Below are 6,950 nucleotides of genomic sequence, written 5' to 3'. Positions count from 1 at the left end.
TCACCCAAACTTACAGTATGGAATTAGGCTCAAAGAACAGTAGCCTATAGAGCGGGAAAATCAAGGTATCGTAACATTTGAACAGAAAGTCTATTTTTAAAAGAAATTACCTGATAGACCCAAGTCGCTACCCGGTGTTATATGCGACATTACTGGTCCTTTGTTGTACAAGACTCGTAAGATAGATGGTTTCTTATGGAAGCGCCACGTAGATCACATTCGCCGTAGCGAGTTGCGTACATAGAATATTCCCGTGGCGAGCCCCTAGCACCTATTTCAATTCTTGAATACCCGCTGGCAACACAGCAGCAGAGACACGATGAGAAATGCGCACTTTCACCAGAGCTTCAATGGGGATGTTAAAATGACCAGCCAGCAGCATCAACACTCTCTTCAGCACATTCAGTCATTCAGAGTGCCTAGTCCTGCTTCACAGCCTTCGTTGAGACCTCAGCCAGAGCGACAAATGCCGGAGTAATAAAATTACTATACCGTTTATAGAGAGAATAGTGTTATGTTGGCAACCATGGGCAAAACCACGGCTCAGTGCGCCAGTGCTGTGATAGTGTGCATGGAATGCGGACGTATGAAATCCTAGCTAGCACTCTCAATACAATGTGCGGACTTCTTATGAGTCTTACCTTAGTGCCTGTATTGAAGAAAGACATTATGAAACTGCTGGGCAGCTGGCGTTGAGGAGTTCGCCTCAGCATGCCGCCGCGTTATATCCTTTCGCCCGTCCGTGTCTTTGTGTAGAAGCAATTTTTACTCGTTATATCTAGTACAGATGCCGGGTAACGCACCCCATGCTCCGACAACCAACAATCCGAGACTGGAGCCCACCGGTCCCTACTGCCATCGACATTACGACTACCCACCGGGAATAGCCGACGGCTCCAATGTTTTCAGCTGGAGCTCGGGCCTCTACAGTTTCACATTCCTGCGAAGACACAGCTAACTGCTTAGCACCACCTTCAGCCAAAGCGCAACTCCCCATCAGTAATGCAGGCTGCTATCACTTCGCTGGCATTCGTATTGCCACAGCCGCGGATGCAACTGACCTTCCAAGGCCTCCCAGGCGAAGAGCGGTAGGACTGGCTCGAGAACTTTGAGCACGTCGCTTATTACAAAAGGTGGGCTGATGAATGGCTGCTACAATATATATTTTCTTCGCTGGACGGTGCACCTCGAACCCAGTTTGAAAACAGCGAGACGAGAGTAACAACGTGTAATTCCTTCAAAGCACAGTTTTTGTCAGCTTTCACCACCGTGCTCCGAAACGAGCGAGGCGAGTTGCTCCTGCAGGCACAACTTGAGACCAAAAACAAGAGAGTTGTCATTTTCTTCGAGGGTATGACGAAGTTATTCGGTCGGGTTGATCAGTTCATGCCCTAGAAACAAAAATCGCTTTCTTATGAGGGGCATCAAAAAGCAAACCTTCGTTCGCTTATAGTAAAAACTCCTCCTCGCCCCCTCCAAAAAAAAAACTACGATAAACAAATGCCCAAGATAGAATCCAACAAGTACGAGCATCCGCCTTACATTTTGGCTGCCGCCATCCCCGGCACTGATAGCCTCGGCGTGCTCCGTGAGATCATACGGGCCGTGGTACGCGAGCAGCTACCGAAGCTGTTTCTGACGTGACAGCGGCCGCAGATCTGACCCCTTTCGTACTTAATTATTGAAGAAGTCTATCAGGCGCTCACGCTACCAGATCCTTTACAACCAAGACTGCCACAGGCCATGAAATACGCCGCAGCCGTTCGTCGTTCCGGCCCGCCTTCAAGTCACTCCAGGAGTCCCTTGTCTGCATCCTCCTGTCATTCTTTGCTCGTTATTCGATACGCCCACGTAAAAGCGACGTCTGGCGGACTACAGATCATTACCCTCGGTGCTACTACTGCAGTGAGGCTGGGAACGCGTACAATAACTGCCTTTACCTACGAATGGTTGTGCCACGATCTGATGCCGATGCCCCACGACCGCAGCGTGCCCCTGAAATGGACGATTACCTGGCTGCCGCATCCGTTGAGCCAAATCGGTATTCCTGGTCTCCTTTCCACTCGTAATTTCTCCCCTCCACGAAGTCCATACGCCAGCCTGGCTCGAGGAGGGTCGCCTAGCTCCATCGGAACAACTAGAAGCGGCAAGCTTTCGAGGGTAGGTTGAGGGTCCACGAAATGTCAAAGATCCCTCACCGCTGTAACCAATCGGCCGGGTGATTAAATGACGCCCTGACACTCAAGATTCTGACACTAAGCCTCGAAGCACCAGTTCTTCGTAGCGACGAAACCAATTAGTGCAGCGCCAACAGCCATGTTCGGAGAACGCGCCGTTCCTGCCATCCTACAGTTTCCACCGCTGATCGGAACAATTCAATCGATGGAACCGACGTAGCAGCGCTCGTGAAAATCTTTGCTGACTGCCGCAACTCTGTGAAATGTGACTGCGCCTTGGACGGGCCCACAGCTGTGTACAGTTAGAGGTCACATGAAAACGCCGCCTGGCACATGAACATTCAATGTAAATCTCCAAGAAGAAACCTACCTGGCAACCTTCGTCGTACTCGACCAGTTCTTTCGTGACATCATCCTTGGGAAAAAAAATTACAGAAAATAGCCCAGTTAACGATTTTCTGTCCAGATCAGTGTTTTTTGTATTGAGCACGCAATAAAAAGCACTTCTGAGCGGGCGGGCGGCACTCAACAGCCTTGATGTTCACGCCACTATCCCGCCACGTCAAAATTTGATGACGTCCGTCGTCGCGAAGACACTGCAAGACTCAGAAGGCATCGTGGAAAGCAAACAGATCGTTCTTTTCAAAGGGAGCCTTGCTCTCTATAGAGGGGTTGTTCACCTGGAAGGCGGCCAAGCAAAAGTACTGCTGACGAATTTCGGCGATGAGCACCATCATCTGACACTTGGGACTCGTGTGCTTCACATACCGCTGTAGCTGGCATTCGCAACGCTACTGGCTCTGTCAAAGTGTCGCAAAGTGTCGAAAAGAGGCCTTCAACCGATTTACAGTTGTACATCAGTCCCGTCTCTTCCCAACTGCAGCATAAACAAGTGCGAGATCTCATCCAGCGCTATGAAGCTTTTTCACCTTCGTCGCGTGCTGGCCGAACACACTGAACCAAGCATCGCATTAATACAGATGACACCGTGCCCGGCTCTTCTACAGGCTGTATATCGTGTGTTTTCCACTGAACGCCCTCCTATCAACCTCCAAGTCAAAGACATGCTTCGCAACGACGTTATTGAGTCCTGCCGTAGTCCGTGGGCCGTACCTGTTGTTCTCGTAATGAACAAAAGACGGCATAATGAGATTTCGTGTGGATTACTACTGGGTATGCAAAATTACTAAAAAAGACGCTTACCCACTCTAACGAATCGACGATGCTCTAATTGGCCTCCACTTCGTGAAATATTACTCATCGATGGATCTGAAATTAGGATCCCGGCAAATGTCGCAGATGTGAGGGACCGCTAAAAACAGCGTTGGTTAGTCCTTACGTGTTTATGAGTTAAAGGCAATGCCCTTTGATATGGCCCACTATGCAAAAGCTATTAAAGCAAACCACTCTATAGCCACGAATAGTGGGTGTCGAACTCACGGCAGCGCGAAGAGTTCAGCCTCCCTGGGAACTGCACCAGACCACTACAACTTCGGTGCTGCCGAACATCCCGCGTGTGTCAACTGCCACACTCTCGCAATCTGCTTTGGGTATCACCGTCTTTGTCAACATTCATTCGTGTGCAGTTAATCCAGAAAGCAACCCCTAAAACATTGCCCTTTTAAATCTAACCTAAAACTGAAACTGAAGTGAAAAAACCAAGTGCGAGTGCACCTAATTCAATTTTGGCCCAACCTCACTAAATGGTCCATATGGTGCATTATTGTAACTTCCCAGCTCCCTTGCGCTCCCCGATGCCCTGCGACGATGAATACCGCAGGAATGTTTCTCCTGGCCATCGCGCTGCCTCGCATGGCGGGCGTCAGCGGTTACGACGTACACTTCAACCTGAGTTCAGGGGTGCCGTTCGAAGAAACCGAAGTCGAAGCCAGCCGCTCTCGAACGCTTCCATGCTGCCTCTGGCACTGCTCCTATTGGGCCCAGCTCTCGCCCTTGCGGTCGGAACTCTGAAGCCCACGCTCCTGGCACTGGGGCTGCTCTACCTAGCATTGTTCGGTCTTACGTACTTCCCTGTCTTTGGCGAAATCCTAGAGGCGAGTTTCCGTTCACTCTGGTCATCTGTCAGGGACAGTGTTTCGCCTGTCTTCGGAAGCGACCTACTCCGGGAGGCCGGCCTGGACTCCGATGTGTGCCGTACGCGAGCCATCTGCGAGATCACGGAGGAAGCCGTGCACGAGTACACGACTATGGCTGCTATGCTGCGATCCCTGACCGGTGCAGTCTAGGTTCAAGGTAACGACGGGAGCGTCCTCAAGGGCCTGCTGGGGGGGACTCTCCGGTCTGGGGTGCGAGTCACTGTATTCGTCGTGTGCTCATTCTCCTTTTGATTGGCTGTTCAAGAAGCTCTCTTAAATTGTGATGTCCATCAGATGTTTTTAAATGCTTTTTTTAATATAAAATCACCATTGGCCACCTCAAAAAAATGAAATGAATAGTTTTTGCGTGATTTTAAGCTCTAAATCTTGAGCATTCATGACCGCCATTTATAATCCGTAAATTGTCCTCACCTATGTCCATGCTCGATATCACTAGAGAATAGCTAGCTATCTGTACATGTGAATGTCAGTTACAAATTTTTGTAGTGTGTGTGCTTGCACTCCATATCTTTGGCTCCGGTCTTCAATTCGTCGCTGCGAGCCTGCTGAGGAAGCTTTTACATGCGAAAGTCGTTATTAGTGTTTGGCACACCTCCTTGTAGATTGTCTGACGTCTCCAGCTTTTGTTCGACAGTTACGAGTCTTCTGCATTAGGGCTGCTCCAAGGTACCATGTTTCGAACCCGTTAACAAAGTTTTGCTGCTGTTTTTAACCGTCTATGAGTTTCATCTGAGCGTAACGCAGGCGGCAAATTTCTCTCTCATATAAACTTTCATGGGCTGCCAGCGAAGCTTCCGAGCGTCTTCATCGCCATTTGCGCTCTATCGTTAGGAGGCGCCCGACTTGTTCTCTCCGCTGCAAAAATACGATATGGGTACGTCCAGATGGTAGCTTCATTCATCATCGCAGTTTTAAAGGTTATAGCAATTTATCTAATAACTTTCTCACACAGGCAATTTTAATTCTCATTACGCCCATGGTCACCGAACATAGTGGAGATAGGCGGATGCCGCACGGTGATTTTTAATAACGTTGAGCACAATTGGTATCAACTCAGTGAATATTCGTAATCAACCTTCGAATCTCTAGAGCTTTTGAGAAAATCTTCTCACTGTTAAGAGTTGAAAAACGAAAATACATAAACTGAATAGAAGTAAATACGGTAGTTGTGATTTAATCGGGAAATTTATGACCACAATAACTGGTGCGCAAAACTATTTTTATTTATAACACAAAGCAGCGCCTGTGTGGTGCGCTTGCTTCGTCCTTTGTCAATGCTGTTTCTAAATCATGATACTTTTGATCACTACTGAAATTACGGAGCAAGCGGGCTGTCCGATTTAAAGAAACCAACCCCATCTTTTGAGTTGTGTTCCTAGGTTTTCCGCATTTACGTAGGATAGCACACTTCTTTCCAACTAAAAGCGAGAAGTACCTCACAATGTCTGTAATGATAGCGACCACGAACAGAGGAATACCGTCGTCACTATCTTGCGGCATCTCACTTAGCGCTATATATATACTCGTGAAACGAGTTGCGCGGTGTCGCCCATCTTCGCCTCGCCATCGCAGTCAGTTGATATTCCATCGCAGTCAGCGGATTTCAACACCTCTTTCTAAACAACTTTCACTCTTCCTTTAACGCACGCATTCATATAGATCAATTTCAATGACGTCGCGAAATGGCCGATTTTGCGAGATCCACTTCACTTCTTGGCAAGATACCACTATTATGTTGCAATAGAACTGTACTTAAGAACAGTGCTTCAGTTTCGGGTACGTTTTTTTCGTAAGCTGTATGAGAGGTACTTTCAAACGTCCCTCCAAACACGTCAACACCAAGCGACGAAGGCGGGCATCTACGTACAAGGTGGAATCTTTGTTTCAGAGCGACTTTGTTCAGCAACGAACGTGTTCTCGCGATTCCGCAGCACCGTCAATGTAGTTAGTTGATGGAAGCGACAGCGCTGTGAAAAAATACCACTTCCGTTCGTCTAATTTAGGGCCCCAGAGAGACGGCTCCACCAAGCTGCCTTGATTATCTATAGATGGCCCTACGTAACTATTGTTTTCGCTGTTTCCGAAGAGATTTGCTTTTCTGTAATGGTATCGAAAATATCGACAATCCTTAGCCACCACCAATGTAGCAGCCAAATTTTCTCCGAAACAGCTCGGCTTTGTCCTTGGAATTCCAGTACGAAGTTGCCCAAAGTGCTTTGCGCGAGCGTTTGTTTCAGTGATCCCAAAATGTTCCATGAAAAGTTTTTAATTTTAATACTGTTTTCTGGCAAAACAATCCTGCAAACACATACTTTTTAGTCTGCTCTTTTGTGACTGAATATATTTATTTTCTGTGAACTGTTATTTTAGTCGCAAATTTTAGCAGTAAAAGTACTTCTTCGTAAGCAGTATATATGTTGATATTTGAATAATATTTTCTTTTTTTGAAAAGATAGTCTTTCCCATCTAAACTGTCTTTAGCACTTTCTAACGTGCCTTGCATTCGCAGGACTCCAACTTAACTTTAAAAAATTGTTACCTTGCTGCAAAGAAGCTGACGATATATTAGCCCATGTCGTCTCCAAGCATGGCATTCTCTCTGATCGAGCAAAACTTTACGCTGTGGCTAACTCCCCAAGCTGAACATCTTAAAGAA

General features: G+C 47.4%; 1 pseudogene; it reads left to right on the top strand.

Moving 5' to 3' along the window:
- The first annotated feature begins 3,944 nt into the window (after positions 1-3,944).
- LOC144123942 (uncharacterized) lies at positions 3,945-4,550 on the top strand (annotated as a pseudogene).
- Positions 4,551-6,950: the final 2,400 nt, after the last annotated feature.

This window comes from Amblyomma americanum, chromosome 3 (assembly GCF_052857255.1).
Source record: "Amblyomma americanum isolate KBUSLIRL-KWMA chromosome 3, ASM5285725v1, whole genome shotgun sequence".
Taxonomy (NCBI): Eukaryota; Metazoa; Arthropoda; class Arachnida; order Ixodida; family Ixodidae; genus Amblyomma; species Amblyomma americanum.
This window is presented reverse-complemented; position numbering and strand designations above follow the sequence as displayed.